At 43.1% G+C, this 18,042-nt stretch overlaps 1 long non-coding RNA gene across 1 annotated transcript; it reads right to left on the bottom strand.

Moving 5' to 3' along the window:
* Positions 1-14,895: 14,895 nt before the first annotated feature.
* On the bottom strand, positions 14,896-15,718 carry LOC134911401 (uncharacterized). The gene is made up of 2 exons (XR_010176538.1): positions 15,385-15,718; positions 14,896-15,232 (listed from the first exon to the last, which is right to left on the bottom strand). It is a non-coding gene; the product is annotated as an uncharacterized LOC134911401 (long non-coding RNA).
* Positions 15,719-18,042: the final 2,324 nt, after the last annotated feature.

Raw genomic sequence — 18,042 nt, 5'->3', positions numbered from 1 at the left:
TTATTTATTTTACACAAAAGCAGACATATGAGTATGATACCCTTCTTTTATAAATAGAGGCAAATGTTTACAAAATGTTTAAGTAATGTACAGTATACTTTTTTTAATAACCATATATTGTCTTTTGATTTAATGCCACTAAAAATCTGCCGAATTAAAATGTATCATCACCATGCATGACCTCAATTACATCATACCTGATATAATATATATATATATATATTGACAATTCACTGAATGGGTCATAAGGGAATTGCTTAATCCTGCCATGTCACAGCTGTTCTATCACCATCATGTAACCATCTAATCTTTGCAGGCAATTGCATCACAGGCTGTTTCTCTATGCGTCTCAATATTGCTCATCAACAATAAAAACGTAATATGTATAACTTTAATGAAGAAATCTCATACTATTAGTCCTAGTAATGAGTTTTGATAATAAGATATCTGTAAGTTATTTTCCTATTAATAATAGAGCCTGGATAACTTCAGATCGGTCATCAATAATTCATCAGTTGGAGATCCCAGAGGATCAATAAAGGTGAAATCACTTCTATGCTGTAAGATCTTTTGTTTATAAACTCCAGGCTGTGACTTTGCATTATATATGATAGTTTACTGGAAACACGCATGTACATAACTGTAAAAATGTACTCTGTTTAAATAAATATTTTATATAGTTTCAAAATATCAATTATGTCCTTCACAATGGAAATAAAGTACTACCTCACTGGCCACCCTCTTCTAGCCAGCTTGTGTTAATATATGTACTATTATGTTTATTTGTATATATTTTAATGTATTATATAAACTTGTATGTACTCTAAAATATCACCAGGTGGGTCACCCACACTACTGTAATGATGCTCTTTCTTCTGTTGGAATATGCATCTATTGCACTCTATAGGTATCCCGCTTGATTACATCTGGTCTGGAAAGACATGCTAGAGCCAGGTGACATGGTAAGGGATGGGGAGGTCACAGGGACAGCAAGTAGCAGTCAATCAGCAGGAGATCTGAAGACTTTAAAATGAAACCATTGTAGTGCAAGTCATGGTACATTTTTGGGTAATGAATTTGGTTGAATTGCATATATTCTACGAAGACCAGCCACAAGGACTTTGCACAGTAACAAGGAGAGACTGCAAGTGTATCAATTTTGGAAAAAGTGGGATGAGAGATAAAAATGTGAGCAATTTGCAGGGAATGCGGTTAAGATGCCGGCTGTCGGGATCCCAGCAGTTAGAATACTAACGCCGGAATCACGGCACCCGTCAAAATGCCGACAGCAGAATCCCGACAGGGTCAGGAGACAGACACCAGAATCCAGACAGCCGGCATCCCAACTATAAGTACAGGGGGCGGGGTTAGGGCTGGAGGGGAGGTTACTTTTAGCCGCCGCCCTGGGGGTTATGGTTATACTGCGGAAGGGGGGAGGTTATGGTTAGGGTGCAGGGAGGGAGGGAGGGTTCAGGTCAGGCACCACAGGGGAGGCACTAAGAGGGAGGGTTAGGCCTAGACTGCGGGGAAGGGGGGGTTAGGTTTATGCATCACCGGCGGAGGTTAAGGTTAGGCACTAAGGGGGGAGGTTAGGGTTACGCTGCGGGAAGGGAGGGTTAGGGAGTCAGGGAGAGAAGAGAATATACTTACCTTGTTCCTAACCGCTGGCATCCCATTAGGCTGTCATTTGTGCTGAACCTATTGAAGCATAGTGAACCACCTATTTTGTGTTGAGTTAAAAAATTTTTCATACAATAAAAGGCTGAGACTATCAACTACTGTTGGCTTAGGTGATTTATTTATTCTTATGTTTGACCAGGAGCGTAACTTCCAGAGACAATGGAGATGCCTGCCTTCGGGCTTTAAGCACTGAAGGGGAACCTGCATATACAGCAGCTCCTGTGTGGTTCACAGAGGAATCTAAGTGTGACCGCTGCTCTTCCAACGGAGCTCTGCGGTGCTCTAGCTGCTGCAGCAGAATTAGTCGGCTCCCGTCCAAGGAGCACTGCTAACACCTGCAGTAAGGGCGCAGGATGATTCTTTGTGTCCTATCAGCAAGGGAGGCAACAAGCCAATCGCGGCTCGCCACATCATAGCTTCCGTCCCCCAACACTGTCTTATACTAGCCAGCTCCGGGTGCGAGAGCTCAGTTCATTGGTCTGGAAGGAGCAGTGAAGAGCTCCTAAAGAGAGAAGGCAGATGATGTTGGGGAGGACACCGCCTGCCGGGTGAAGATCAAAGAGCTAACACCCTTCTGTGAAGACGTCGGAAACCCTGAGGCAGTGGTGTGAGATGCAAAGGAGCTAGCACGGACCACTGCTGCCCAGGTAAAGGCTTCAGGAAGCCCAGAGGTGGTGGGAGTTGATCCACATCTGGTGAAGACCATGCGGTGGGCGTGGCTGAACCAGTCTTGGACTAGCCAGAGCCCTCAGGACTGACAGGGATGAAGTGTAGCAGCGCCACATTGGTGAGCTGTGTCTTTGTGATCTATTGCAGGTACCGGAAGAAGGATCAGTCATGCGGAAGGAGGACAAGATTAATTCAGATGAGAATATTCATGTTTCGTGCGTAATCTGTGTGTGTATGTTGTCCCTGTTTTCCCATCCCTTTCTTTGGGCATTTTCGTTCAGGGTTTTTTTTTTTTTTTTTCAAATAATGTTTATTAAGTTTTCATAATTGAGGTAACAAACATTTACAGTAGACATAATATGGACCAACATGGTCAATCATAAGTAGAAATATTCGGGTCAAATAATGTGTTATAATTGGAGCTTGTAGCTATCTTATGGAGGACCCATGTATCATTGTGTATGATGTAAGTCTACATAGTCTTAAAGCCGGCTCTAATTTTAACATAACAGCGTAAAAGATAGAGTAAGAGAAGAGAAGAGGAGGGTGGAAGGAGAGGGGGGAAGTGGGGTAGGAGTGGTCAACGCCTGACTATGCAATCACTGAGTGCTTACATTCTAGTATAATTGATATCAGAATTCGTGATAAACAGTCTAATGGAAGAGGGGTATAGCGATACAAGTCGATATCTGGGTATATAAGATTGGCAATTTTCTTAGTGATACAAACCAACAGAGGGACACAGTATGATACAATATTTCAACTTTATAATCTAGCAGCCTAGTGCTCAACAAGGTGTCAGTTGTCCTTTCCGATGTAGGGACCAATCTGTGGAATCAAATCTGGAGAAGATCTGTTCCTGCGCTGCGTGTGAGAGGGTGTTAATATAAGGGCTCCAACGTTTGTAAAAATTTTTCACACCCCTTTCTGAGTCTGCTATAGTAGAGAAACGTTCTATATACAAAACTTTAAGAAGAATAGTGTGTACTGCTGATAGAGTTGGGGTATGTTTAGATATCCACTTCTGAAGAATAACCTTTTTTGCAATGGTAACTAGCATAGTTAGGAATGGGTAAAGGTGTGTTTGGGATATGTCTAAGTCCCAAACCGAGAAGTTCGTCAGTAGTAATGCCAGTGGATGTAGTGTAGCCTTTATTCCAAGACTATTATTAATATACTGAACTATTTTATTCCAGAACTTTTTAATGGTACCACATTCCCAGAAGTTGTGGAAAAAGGTTGCCGAGGAGTGAAAGCATTTCAGGCAGCATCCAGTCTCTTCAGTTACGAAGTGACGCCTCTGTGCCTGGGAGATATATGCCCTGTACATAGTTTTAACATGTATCTCTTGAAGGCAGGATGTCTTCAGTATCTGTAATGTTTTATTATAATGTTGGAATATGTGGTCTGATTTTGTGATATTTGGAATAAATCTACACCAAGAAGTTGTAACTTTGTTTTGTAATTTATCGCATGTGGTATTGAGCAATTCTTTGTATAAGTATCTGGTTTTGTACGGGCGAGAGTATGATATGTTCAGCAGTGGGAATAGAGGATCAGACAAAGTGGAGTCATTCATCGCTGGGGGCAGCGAGTTAATGTAGTGTCGCATTTGGAGGTAAGCATAGAGGTTTGAGGTTTGTATACCAAATTTCTCTTGTAAAGAGAGAAAGGGTAATATGGACCCACCTGGGTCAAATACGTCTGCAATTTTCTTTATGCCTTTTAATTGTAGGCGGTGGAAGACTGCATCCTCCATGCCTGGTGTGAAGAGTGGGTTACCCCATAAAGGTAGAAAATGCGAATACATTGGGTTTCTAGATAATTTTCTGTTAATTGCCCCCCAAGACAGAAAGATATCTCTGAATAGCATGTGTGAGCGTATTTTGTCTGGGATCATGGAGCTAGGTGAATGTAGCAGGGCGCAAGGAGAGAACGGGGCAAACAGAGCACAATCCAATTCGAACCAGGTGAACTTACTACGTTCATAGAACCAGTCTAGTACATATCTAAAGTGAACTGCTTGAGAAAAGAGTGATATGTCTGGAAGACCGACACCCCCACTTTCACGTGGTAGCTGCAGGTGTCTACCTGCGATTCTTGGTTTGCCTCCTTTCCAAAGAAATTTACTGAACAAGGATTCCACCAATTTTATATCTGATTTTGACATGCGTAGGGGAAGCATTTGTATTAGATATGACAATTGGGGAAAGATTACCGACTTGATCAGGGCATTTCTACCCAATACTGAGAGTGGCAGAGATGTCCAGTTATCCAGTTTCTTGGAGATAGCCTTGATAACTGGCGTAAAATTCAGATTATACAGGTCTGGGGGATGTATGGGTATGTGCACCCCTAGATATTTTATAGCTTTAGTAGCTATTTTAATAGTGTGGTATGGGCCTTGTGTATTTAGATACGTGGGTGGGCCGTTTAGTGGGAGTAATTCGGATTTATTTATATTTATGGAATAGCCAGAGAATGAACCAAAAGCGTTGATTAATTCAAAAACTGTTGGTAGTGTTAGGTCTGGGTAGGACATTAGTAACAGCATATCATCGGCAAATAAGGAAAGACGGAGGTCAAGACTACCCACTTTAATACCATGGTATTGCGGAGATTGTCTGATTGCTATGGCTAGTGGTTCTAATGCCAATGCAAATAAGAGTGGCGAGAGTGGACAGCCCTGGCGGGTTCCCCGTTGAATAAGAAAAGGTTGTGACATAAAACCATTGCAGAGGATTCTCGAGTCAGGGTTGTTGTATAAGATTCTTATGTAGTCTATAAAACGGGGGGGAAGTCCAAATCTAGACATTGTGTCAAATAAGTGATCCCAGTGTACCATATCAAAAGCTTTTTCCGCATCTAGAGATAGTATAGCTGCTGGAACAGTAGGTATGGCACACTGGGATGTAATAATCGCCGATAAGACCTTTCTAATGTTCACTGTGGAGGTGCGGCCCATGATAAAACCAGTCTGGTCACCATGGATGATAGAAGGTAGTACTAGTTTGAGTCTTTCTGCAAGTATTTTTGTCAACATTTTGTAGTCAAGGTTAAGCAGGGAAATTGGGCGATAAGAGCCAGGGTCAGATAAGTCTCTGCCCGGCTTAGGTAGGATTGTGATTGTGGCAGAGTTAAAGTAGAGGGGTATTTGTCCTGTGGAGAGGATATTATTAAAAACCTTCGTTAGTAAAGGTGTCAGTTTGGGTGCTAACAGTTTGTAGAATTCAGAGGAAAGGCCATCCGGGCCCGGGGCCTTCCCAGCTTTTAGATGGGCTATGGTCTGGGAGACCTCCGTCTCAGTTATAGCCGCCGTTAGTGTGGCACCTATGGTGGGGTCAAGTTGTGGTATGGGTAAATCATTCCAAAAGTTTTGGGTCTGGGAAGAGGAAGGGGATGTGGTTGGTTTAGAGTATAAGGTGTTGTAATATTGGTGCATAATCTGGGCAATTTGGGCATTGGTGGATGTGAGTGACCCTCCAGGAGTCTTGAGGGGGTGTATCAATTTTGGTGATCGTTGGCCTTGTAGTAGATGTGAAAGTAATTTGCCGGATTTGTTCCCAAACCGGTGGAATCTAGCATCTTTTTTAAAGGAGTATCTAGATTCCATTTTAATAAGTAAGCTATCAAATTCTCGTTTGGCTGAGTGGTATAGCGTTCTGTTATTAGTGGTCGGGTCAGATTTATAGGATTGGAACGAGTCCGTCAAAGTAGACTGTGCCTGTAAGTAATCCTGGTTTAGGGATTTGTATGTTTGGGAAGTAAATGAGATAATCTCGCCTCTAAGGACTGACTTTGAAGCTTGCCAGAACATTTGGGGTGAATCTGTAAGGGTTTCGGCATTGGAGTTACAAAATGAGTCCCAGGTTGATTCAAGTTTATTCTTAAAGGTAAGGGAGTGAGCTAATGAGGATGGGAATCTCCAGGATCGAAAGGAACTTTTCTCAGTATGCAGGTGTAATTCTATCCATACCACTGCATGGTCGGATAGTGCGATGGGTTCTATCATGACTTTGCTGATGCGGGGCAGTAGGTGATCAGAAATAAAAACATAGTCTATTCGGGATAGTGTTCCATGTGCTGCGGAGAGGCACGTATAGTCTTTTTCTATGGGGTTTAATGCTCTCCAGGTGTCTAAAAGGTGTAGGGATTGTATAAACCAAGAAATACCTTTTTTGGGTAAGAAGGCGCCCCTAGTTTCTGTCGCTTGTTTGTCTAGTTGGGGAGAGGTGATCATGTTGAAATCGCAACCCAAAATAAGTGGTGTGTCGTGTAGTGGTGTGAGAATATGTAGCATTTTACGTAAGAAAATAGGTATTTTGGTGTTGGGGGCATATACATTGCATAGTAGGTATGGGCGACGGTCCAATAACACATTACATATAATATATCTACCTTCAGGGTCTTCCTTTACTGATGTGAGTTCAATAGGGATTGTGTTCTTTACTAAAATCACTACTCCTCTGGCTTTAGAGGAAAATGGGGATGCAGCTAGTACTTTCCACTTCAAGGTATTCAGCTTCAATATTTCAGATGCCACTAAATGTGTTTCCTGCAGGTATACAATATCTAATTTCAATTTGTTCAGGTACAATAATATTTTCTTCCTTTTCTGCGGTGAGTTAATCCCGCCAATATTCCAGGATCCTACTTTAATTGTAGACATTATTCATATTATACGTGGTTAGAAGAAGATATACTCTAAATGCATAGTAAGACAACGGCAGTGCCCTGTGTGGGGAGGGGAAAACTGGGGAAGTGGGGGGAGGGTGGAAGAAGAGAAAAGAAAGGTGTGAGGATAGGAACAACATGGTACAGTTAGAATTATCTGTACCAAGAACATAGCTTTGTAAGTAAAAGGCAAGTAACCCCCTGAATGGCAAGGGGGTACTGACAAGGCATAACGCCAACATTCTTAAACATGAATATAAGAGCTTCATGACTTCTGTGGTATACTAGCATATATGTAGGGATCAGATCAAGGACAGAGCGTGCCCTCGCCGGTCCCGCCAGCCATACAATCGGGATAGTATTCCTGGAATCCTTCCGCGGCAGAGTTGTAATGCCATCTGGCTGTAGGCATAAGATAAGCCTGGGAGCGTATGAATAATTCTCATATTACAATGCAGAAGTCCCGTGGATGTGCAGGAGTGGACATCTGTAAGTAATGAGGTGTCCGGTGAGTGTAGTTAAGTGTAACATAGAGAAAGAAGACCCGTGTATTCCGGTCTAGGTTGGTATAATGTAATATAATTAAACAATGGTTTTAATGTCAATTCTCATCATTGTCATCAGGTGTGTCTGTGTAATCTTCTTCTTCTTTTAAGAAGGCTTCAGCGTCTGCTACAGAGAGAAAGTCAGCAAAGGACGTGCCTGAGTATATACGTAGTCGTGCAGGGTACAATGGGGAAAATTTTCTGTTATGCTGTATGAGATGAGAGCAAAGGGGGGAAAAAGCTTTTCGTGCTTTGGAAAGTTCTGCTGAGTAGTCTTGGAACAATAGAATCTTATAGGAATTCCATGTGATATTGCGTGTTTTACGGGATGCCCGCCAAATCACCTCTTTATGTAGGAAATTTAGGCATTTGAAAAGCACTACGCGTGGTCTGGCCCCTTCATGCGTTTTCTGGGCGCCAATTCTGTGTGCTCGCTCGATCACCATATCGTTGCAGGCAGCGGATATTCCGAGTAACTCTGGTAGAGTGATTCGCAGGAATGTGTATAGTTCGGTGCCCTTAAGTGTTTCGGGGAGACCTACTACACGGAGATTCGATCTGCGAGATCGATTTTCCAAATCATCTAGTTTATTCCAGATCTGGTGTTGTGATTTAGTGATATGCTGCATGTCCTGCTTAAGCACAGATACGTCTTGGAATAGCTCTCCAGCACGTTGTTCGGTTTGTAGCACTCTATGTGAGAGCTGTGCTATCTGTTTACTTATATCTGCCGTTTGAGCTTTTAGCAGGGGATCTATGGCTATGCGGATAGCCCCCACCATGTCATTATATGTGACCGGAGTTTCTGGAGTAAATAGGGTTTGGTCTCCAGGGGGTATATTCTTGGGATCACTGACCTGGGTGGGTGAAGCGTGTGAAACTTCAGGCAGGCTGGATGTAGGAGGAGAGGAGGGAGCGTGTAACGGAGCTCCGGCGTCCGGCGCCATTTTGGAATCTGCGCGGTGCTTCTCCTTTTCTTTCTCCTTCTTTCTGGTGGTCATGTTCGGCGTAAAGTACCGCTCCATACAGCGGTCCCGGCTTTTGGTTTCAGTGGGGAGGCTTTTGCGGCGGTTTCTGGAGGCTATCAGCCTAGTTAAAGGTGAGGAAGCTGGCGGGCGGCACGGAGCTCTCTCCTCACGCTGCCGATCACATAGCAGCCGGAACCGGAAGTCTCAGGGTTTTACACCAACAAAGGGCACCTAGTCTGAGGCCACCAGTGCCAATGATTAACATTCACTGAGCCCAGTGGTGGTAATCCCTGCTGTCACGACCACAGTCCGATTCTCCAGATACGCCAATCCGAGAATCACTGTCCGTGACTACTGGATTACTTTAACCACGTCACTGCCACCAGCAAGAAAATTTTAGTGACTAAACACAAGGCCATCTTCACTTCGGCCTACACACACTTATTAATACGTCGCAAAATGATAGCATGGGCCATGAAGGCCTTGGGCATACGAATCACTAGAAACTAGAAATTAGGTATTTCATTTCAAGAATATCTTCAGAGCTTTAGTTAGAAAAAAAGAGTTACAAAGATTATGAGAAATATTTAAAAGTACACACAGATCAGGATACAATTTCAAATAAAACAAAAGGGAGGATCATTTCAGAAACCTAACTTACTCAACAGCAGGTAAGCCTGACTATCAGCCAACCTGACTACCACCCAGCACCTCAATTGTGACATCCGAGAAAGAGAGAGGGAAAGAGAGACGGTATCCGGATGATAGATAGACAGTGTCTAGTTAGACAGTCAATAGACAGACACCATATGTTAGACAGACATTAGGTCGACAGGGTTAATAGGTCAAAATATAGAAGGGAAACAGTACAAAAGTTTGACAGGGTCAAAAGGTCGATATGAAAATGGTCGACATAAAAAGGTAAAGTTTTTATTTTATTTTACTTGTTTTTGGACTATTTCATACCTTCTCTATCCATGTCGGCATAGAGTTGATTATAAACCTTGTGGTGAGCTAAATGAGCCCGAATCGTGGCGAGGGTATGCCTTTCTACAATTGGGGGTCCCATATTCCAAAAATATCCACACAAACCCCAAAAATGCAAAAAATGGTGTCTACCCTAATTGTGTTGACCATTTTCATGTCGACCTTTTGACCCTGTCGACCTTTTGTTTTGTCTATCTTTATCATGTTGACCTTTTGACCCTGTCAACCATCAAACTCTGTCGACCTAATGGGTCTATTGACTGTCTAACTAGACACTATCTATCTATCTATCTATCTATCTATCTATCTATCTATCTATCTATCTATCTATCTATCTATCTATCATCCCACACCCGAGAGAGCCATTATTGCATTCCCAAAAGGGCAGCAGTCCCCATTACCAAGCACCCAGTGGTTAGGGGCTGAGATACCTGTGTAGACAGGGTGCTTCAGTGAGACTCATTCCAGCCAGCATCACTGCCTGTTGCCTGTAGGTGAGATCCACAAGAAGCCGACATCATCAGGGAAACAGGAACGGCCGACCTAACACTCTCTGCAAATGTTATATCTGCCCCCCCTGCAGTGCACATGGGTGGTCATTCCGAGTTGTTCGCTCGCTAGCTGCTTTTAGTAACATAGTATCATAGTATTTGAGGTTGAATAGAGGCAAATTGCCCATCGTGTTCAACCTGTTTTAAGTTGTGATGATTCTACATACTTGCTAAATAATGTTTTATGACTAGTTGGCTATTATAACTCATGTTACCCCCGGATTAACCACGTTGATATTTTAAGTATTATAACCTTGGATAGCTTTTTCATTCAGAAATGTATCCATTCCTTTTTTAAATCCATTCCTTCTATGCCTTTAATCAATTTAGTAGCTCGCCTTTGAACACTTTTGAGTTCACTGATGTCTTTTTTATACAATGGTGCCCAAAACTGATCACAATATTCCAGGTGCGGACGTACCAATGCCTTATACAGCGGCATGATTACATCCGAGTCCCTTGTTTCAATTCCCCTTTTTATGCACGCTAGCACCTTACTTGCCTTCTTTACTGCGTTTTGACATTGTGTATGGTTATTAAGCCTATTATCAATGAATACCCCCAAATCTTTTTCCAACTCTGTTTCCCCTAGGTGTTCCCCATTTAGTATGTAGGATGCAAGTTTGTTTTTAGTCCCAAAATGCATAACCTTGCAATTGTCTGTATTGAACCTCATTTTCCATTTAGACGCCCAGAGTTCAAGTTTAGATAGATCATTCTGCAAGGACTCCACGTCCAATTCTGAACTAATTACCTTATACAGTTTAGTATAATCTGCAAAGATTGACACTGTGCTCTTCAGGCCTATTTCTAGGTCATTGATAAATATGTTGAACAGTAGTGGTCTGAGTACGGATCCTTGTGGTATTCCGCTGACTACTGGGGACCAGGTTGAGGACTTCCCGTTGACCACTACTCGCTGTACCCTGCTATCCAACCAGCTGCTTATCCATGTGCAAATAGTTTTTCCTAGGCCAATCTCCTTTAATTTGATCATCAGTCTCCTGTGAGGAACTGTATCGAAGTCCTTTGCAAAATCTCGGAAGACCACATCCACTACTTTTCCTTGATCAAGATTATTGCTCACTTCCTCGTAGAAGCTAATTAAGTTAGTCTGACATGACTTGTCCCTCACAAACCCATGCTGGTTCTTGCTAATAATCATAGCGGACTTTAGATACTCCTGTATGACGTCCCTTAGAATTCCTTCTAATATTTTCCCCACTATAGATGTTAAACTAACTGGTCTGTAGTTTCCCGGAAGATTTTTGGATCCCTTTTTAAATAATGGCACTACCTCAGCTATACGCCAATGCTTCGGTACCATGCCTGATCTAATTGAACTATTGAAAATCAAGTATAGGGGTCGTGCTAGTTGTGAACTAAGCTCCATAAGAACCCTCGGGTGAAGTCCATCAGGACCAGGTGATTTATTAATCTTAATTTTGCTTAGTCTCCTCCGGACTACTTCTTCGCTTAAACAAGTATCTAACCATGAATCATTACTGTCACAATTGTTATGCTCTACTCCCACCATCAGTTCTTCACTGGTGAATACTGATGAAAAGAATTTGTTCAGTATTACCGCTTTTATTTCGTCATCATTTATCAATTCTCCTAATTCATCTTTTCATGGACATATACTCTCCTTTTTTATCCTTTTACCGTTTATGTATTCAAAAAACTTTTTAGGATTGGTTTTACTCTCTATAGCGATTTGCTTTTCATTTTCCATTTTAGCTGCTCTTATTGCTTTTTTGCATTTCTTATTACACTCCTTGTAATACTTGAAAGGCTCCTCCTTTCCATTAGATTTAAATGCTTTGAAAGCCACTTTTTTTAATCCATTTCTGCCTTAACCTTCTTGTTAAGCCACATCGGTTTGAGTTTAATACTCCTGCCCATGGGAATAAAGTTATGAATATTGCTATCCAGCAACCCTTTTAAAACATCCCACATTTCCGAAGTGATCTTGTTATTAAACAGAACCTTCCACTCTATGTCGTTAAGTGCACATCTAAGCATACTGAAATTAGCCTTCCTAAAGTTAAAAGTTTTGGTGGAACCCCTGTAGCTATGTTTCCTGAAACTGATGTCGAATGTGATCATATAGTGATCACTGTTACCCATAGTCTCCCCAACTTTAGTGTTTGATATAATGGCCCTCATTCCGAGTTGTTCGCTCGTTCTTTTTCATCGCATCGCAGTGAAAATCCGCTTAGTACGCATGCGCAATGTTCGCACTGCGACTGCGCCAAGTAACTTTACTATGAAGAAAGTATTTTTACTCACGGCTTTTTCTTCGCTCCGGCGATCGTAATGTGATTGACAGGAAATGGGTGTTACTGGGCGGAAACACGGCGTTTCAGGGGCGTGTGGCTGAAAACGCTACCGTTTCCAGAAAAAACGCAGGAGTGGCCGGGGAAACGGTGGGAGTGCCTGGGCGAACGCTGGGTGTGTTTGTGACGTCAACCAGGAACGACAAGCACTGAACTGATCGCACAGGCAGAGTAAGTCTGGAGCTACTCTGAAACTGCTAAGTAGTTAGTAATCGCAATATTGCGAATACATCGGTCGCAATTTTAAGAAGCTAAGATTCACTCCCAGTAGGCGGCGGCTTAGCGTGTGTAACTCTGCTAAATTCGCCTTGCGACCGATCAACTCGGAATGAGGGCCAATGTCCACATTATTAGTAATTACTAGATCCAGGGTAGTTTTACCCCTAGTTGGGTCCTCGACTAATTGAGACAAGTAGTGATCCCTAATCATTTTAAGAACCTACTGCCCCTCGCAGTAGCACATGAATCATTACTCTAGTTTATATCTGGGTAATTAAAATCCCCAATGACAAGGATGTCCCCCAATCCCGCAGCCGTTTTGATTTGCTGCAATAGTTGTTCTTCTTCATGTATGCTAATATCCGGCTGTTTGTAGCACGTGCCTATGACTAGTTTTTTGCATCAATTCCCCCACTTGAGATTTCTACCCATAGTGACTCCACATTATCGCCAGTCTCCTCATAGATAACCTCCTTTAGGTATGGTTTAAGTGATGGTTTAACATAAAGACATACACCTCCTCCTCTTTTGTTAGCACTGTCCATCCTAAAAAGAGAATACCCCTCCAAGTTAGCAACCCAGTCGTGAGCGTTGTCCCACCATGTTTCCGTAATACTTATGTCATAATCAGCCTTTGATGCTAACAATTCCAATTCCCCCATTTTACCTGCTAGACTTCTTGCGTTTGCAAGCATACATTTTAGTTTATCGGTTCCTTTATTTGTTTGTTTTCCTAAAGATTTCCCATCCTGGTTAACTAGTGCATCCGTAGAGTTACTGATACAGACTGTCCTTCTTGCTCCCTCTCCAACCCCACCTTACTTAGTATTGCCCACCTTACTTTTCTCTTTGGTCAACCCAATGTTCCCATCTAAAATAACCGCCCTGACATAAGTATTTTCCCTTAAGTCCCGTACAACATTTTGTAGATGACACATAATTGTTATTATTTAATGCTTTAGCAGCATTGCAAATGCTAGGCCGCCGCCCTCTGGTACCGGAAGAAGGATCAGTCATCCGGAATGAGGAAAAGATTAATTCAAATAAAACAAAAGGGAGTATAATTTCAGAAACCTAACTTACTCAACGGCAGGTAAGCCTTTTGTGTGGAGAGATTTCACAATGTAAGGGATATATGGTGCATTCCCAGCTCTTAGCTGTTTCCCTCAGAAATGAACAACACAGTATGTGTGAGAGGGGCAGATATAGCCCCCTCACAGCTGCAGCCCCCACCGGTTCCTTAACTCTCAATGCTGTGTGCCTAGTCAGTGAGAAACCAGATTTACTTTTTCAACAGCTCTCTTCTTAAGTTTCAAGAGGTCAGGTTTCTTGACCTGGCCTGGCTTTTCTGTAATGTTTCTTCTAACTATAGTTTATAGCTTCTTAGATAAGGTGCCATAAAATAACCCCAGACTCTCCATTATACATCAAGTGTCCTCTACTCCCATATATGTGTAGCTATGAGTTCACTTAGAGGACAGGCTGGCATCCATTACATTATACATTAGACATTACATACAAGTCTTGTATCGTTGGATGCAAGTAAATGTCCCATTTTGCCACACCAGCGTAGCTTGTTTTCCTTGCTTTACAGGAAACAGCAGGGAGTTCCCATCCGAGTCAGAACTGGGTTCCAGTACTGTCTGGTTTGGTTGATGGACTGAAGGTTGGAATGGGTGGCAGAAGGTAAGTGCCCAACCACAACTGCACTGCGGCAGGCCTGTGCCCTCGTGCCTGCCAACCCTGCCACATCCACATATATACAGAAAAATGAAAGGCGTTACTCAGGGAATTAATTCCAAGAATACAATCAGACTCTCTTCATTGTCAACATTTCAATAATTGCTCAGAATTCAAAGAATACAGTCAGACTGTCTTCATGGTCAGTGTTTCAATGATTGCTCATTTTTATTTATTATGAGTCTAATCCCACTAGTGCTGCTATATCTGTGATTTGTTTTTAGCTGAGGAAATGAACTTAGGGCCTGATTCAGTACAGGATGTTGTTCCAAATTGTTAGGAATCTGTGCAGGTGCAGGACCCTGTGCAACTTTGCAAATACGTCTACTGCTGAATCAGGTCCTTTGTTCATTAGTGCAGCTAGTTAGTCCAGTTAATTTCCTCAGCTAAAACAGTCCCAAACATATATTTATCAGCAGGCGGCAGCACCAGTAGGGTCAGTGAGACTCATAATAAACAGGTGTTGAGCATGTTATGTGCAGAAAACTGAACTCAGACTTAAAAATAACTCCATACTAAGGCCTAATAACAAGCCATATTTAATACCACACACTCACAGTAACTAGTTCTGAACTTCTGTAAATTAGCTCTGCCTGTCTCCCTCTCTGGCCTCTGTGTCTGTTTGATACCCTGTTGCAGAAACACGTGTAGGACTTCTACGGGGTCGCCACATCCCTTGTTTGGACTTCCTTCACTGCTTTGTGGCATCACCAGGGTTAACAAACCCCTCTCATAATGTTATGTCTGCAGTAGCACAAACACCACGGGCACTAGGACCTGGGGAAGTGGAGCAGCAGTTTCTGGAGAGCAGGAGGACAGCTGTATGGCAGTTGGTTGACTTCTGAACCAGGGGGCGATGCCTAGAGAGGAAAACAGAAAAAAATTGGAGTTATCGCTCTGAGGGAGAGTTCAGTGAAGAAAGCAGAGAGAACGCACACTTCGGAGAGAGCCCCGCCAAGTGTTGTGAGGAGATGAGTGTCCCACTGAGTAGCGCTATCGGGAAGCCACTGACCTGCAACCAAGTGAGAGAGCTGCACAGAGTGTGCAGTGACGAACAGTCTGTGGGGTGCAAGCGTAGGAGGTGGAAGGCGCAGAGCTGCACACAGCCGAGGTGATCGGAGCAACAGGTGATCTCCACCACACACACTGAGCATGCAAGTGAGCTGAGGAAGCGGTGTAGGGAGAGACCTACCATGACCTTAAGGGAATTAAGTAGGGAGGCTGAGACACTTCTCCTGTCAGACACAGGAATTCAGTCAGCCAGCCATTCTCTCACTAAGGGCCAACAGCTGCACATCTCAGTGCTAGTCAGCGCCTTGTCAAGCAATTACCAGCCATCCCAGAACTGACTATCAGCCAACCTGACTACCACACAGCACCTCAATTGTGACATCCGAGAAAGAGAGAGGGAGAGAGAGACGGTATCTGGATGATAGACAGTGTCTAGTTAGACAGTCAATAGATAGACACCATATGTTAGACAGACATTAGGTCGACAGGGTCAATAGGTCAAAATATAGAAGGGAAACAGTACAAAAGGTTGACAGGGTCAAAAGGTCGACATGAGAATGGTCGACAAAAAGGTAGACAGTTTTTTTATTTTACATGTTTTTGGACTATTTCATACCTTCTCTATCCATGTCGGCATAGAGTTGGTTATAAACCTTGTGGCGAGGTAAGTGAGCCACCGAGCCCGAATCGTGGCGAGGGTATGCCTTTCTACAATTGGGGGTCCCATATTACAAAATTATCCACACAAACCACAAAAATGCAAAAAAAGGTGTCTACCCTTTTTGTGTTGACCATTTTCATGTCGACCTTTTGACCCTGTCGACCTTTTGTTGTATATATTTATCATGTCGACCTTTTGACCCTGTCAACCATCAAACTCTGTCGACCTAATGTCTGTCTATTGACTGTCTAACTAGACACTATCTATCTTTCATCCCACACCCGAGAGAGCCATTATTGCATTCCCAAAAGGGCAGCAGTCCCCATTACCAAGCACCCAGTGGTTAGGGGCTGAGATACCTGTGTAGACAGGGTGCTTCAGTGAGACTCATTCCAGCCAGCATCACTGCCTGTTGCCTGTAGGTGAGATCCACAAGAAGCCGACATCATCAGGGAAACAGGTACGGCCGACCTAACACTCTCTGCAAATGTTATATCTGCCCCCCCTGCAGTGCACATGGGTGGTCATTCCGAGTTGTTCGCTCGCTAGCTGCTTTTAGCAGCATTGCAAACGCTAGGCCGCCGCCCCCTGGGAGTGTATCTTATCTTAGCAGAATAGTGAACGAAAGATTAGCAGAACTGCTAATACATAATTTCTTGCAGTTTCTGAGTAGCTCCAGACCTACTCCTAGATTGCGATCAGCTCGGTCCGTTTAGTTCCTGGTTTGACGTCACAGACACGCCCTGCGTTCGGCCAGTCACTCCCCCGTTTCTCCAGACGCTCCCGCGTTTTTCCCTGACACGCCTGCGTTTTTTAGCACACTCCCGGAAAACGCTCAGTTACCACCCAGAAACGCCCCTTTCCTGTCAATCACTCACCGATCAGCAGTGCGACTGAAAAGCGCCGCACAAACAACAGCAAAACTGCTAAGTTTTTAGTAAAATAACTAAGCACATGCGTGCTGCGTACCATGCGCATTTAGCAACAAATCGCATCATAGCGAAAATCGGCAACTAGCAAACAACTCGGAATGACCCCAATGGTTTTGCCCAACTGCTCAAAAATTTGCTGCTGCGATTAACTCTGAATGAGGCCCAATAACTTTTTTTTACATACTTATTTTTTATGTTCTTTAGAGCAGCATTATTGCCCCATGGTGTGAAGTTGAACCTAGATTGACCAATAGGAAAAAAGTAATTGTGATACACACAAACTTACAATTTATATAAAGTTATAAAATGCAAAAATACATTAAGGGAATGAGAAGAGAAGAGTAAGAAAAAACAGTATGTCCAAATTTCAAGATATGCTTTATTATTTATTATTATTATTATCCTTTATTTATATGGCGCCACAAGGGTTCCGCAGCGCCCAATTACAGAGTACATAAACAAATAATCAAACAGGAAAACAGCAACTTACAGTTGATGACAGTATAGGACAAGTACAGGGTAAATAAACATAGTTACATCAGCAGATGACACTGGAATAAGTATCAGGTGGCAGAAGACTGATGGAATTGGTGCAGTTGAAGATTATTAAAGTAAGAAAGGATAAGCACATGAGGGAAGAGGGCCCTGCTCGTGAGAGCTTACATTCTAAGAGGGGAGGGGTAGACAGACAGGGGTGACACAGTTGGGGTACATAGAGAGCGTAGAACAGAGGGTTAGGATGAGATTTGGCTGGGTATGGTGAAGAATGGGTCTTGAGAGCCCGTTTGAAGTTTTGTAGAGAGGTGGAGAGTCTGAGGGGGAGAGGTAGGGAATTCCAAAGAAGTGGTGCAGCACGTGAAAAATCTTGGAGGTAGGAGTGGGAGGAAGTAATCCGTAGGCAGGAGAGTCGGCGTGCGTTAGCAGAGCGAAGAGGACGGGTGGGAGTGTAAAGGGAGATAAGGTCAGAGATGTAGATGGGAGAGGAGTGGGTGAGGGCTTTGTAAGCGAGTGTGAGAAGCTTGAAATGGATTCTGAAAGGGAAGGGGAGCCAGTGAAGGTCTAGTAA

The sequence above is a fragment of the Pseudophryne corroboree genome, chromosome 4 (genome assembly GCF_028390025.1).
Source record: "Pseudophryne corroboree isolate aPseCor3 chromosome 4, aPseCor3.hap2, whole genome shotgun sequence".
Taxonomy (NCBI): domain Eukaryota; kingdom Metazoa; phylum Chordata; class Amphibia; order Anura; family Myobatrachidae; genus Pseudophryne; species Pseudophryne corroboree.
This window is presented reverse-complemented; position numbering and strand designations above follow the sequence as displayed.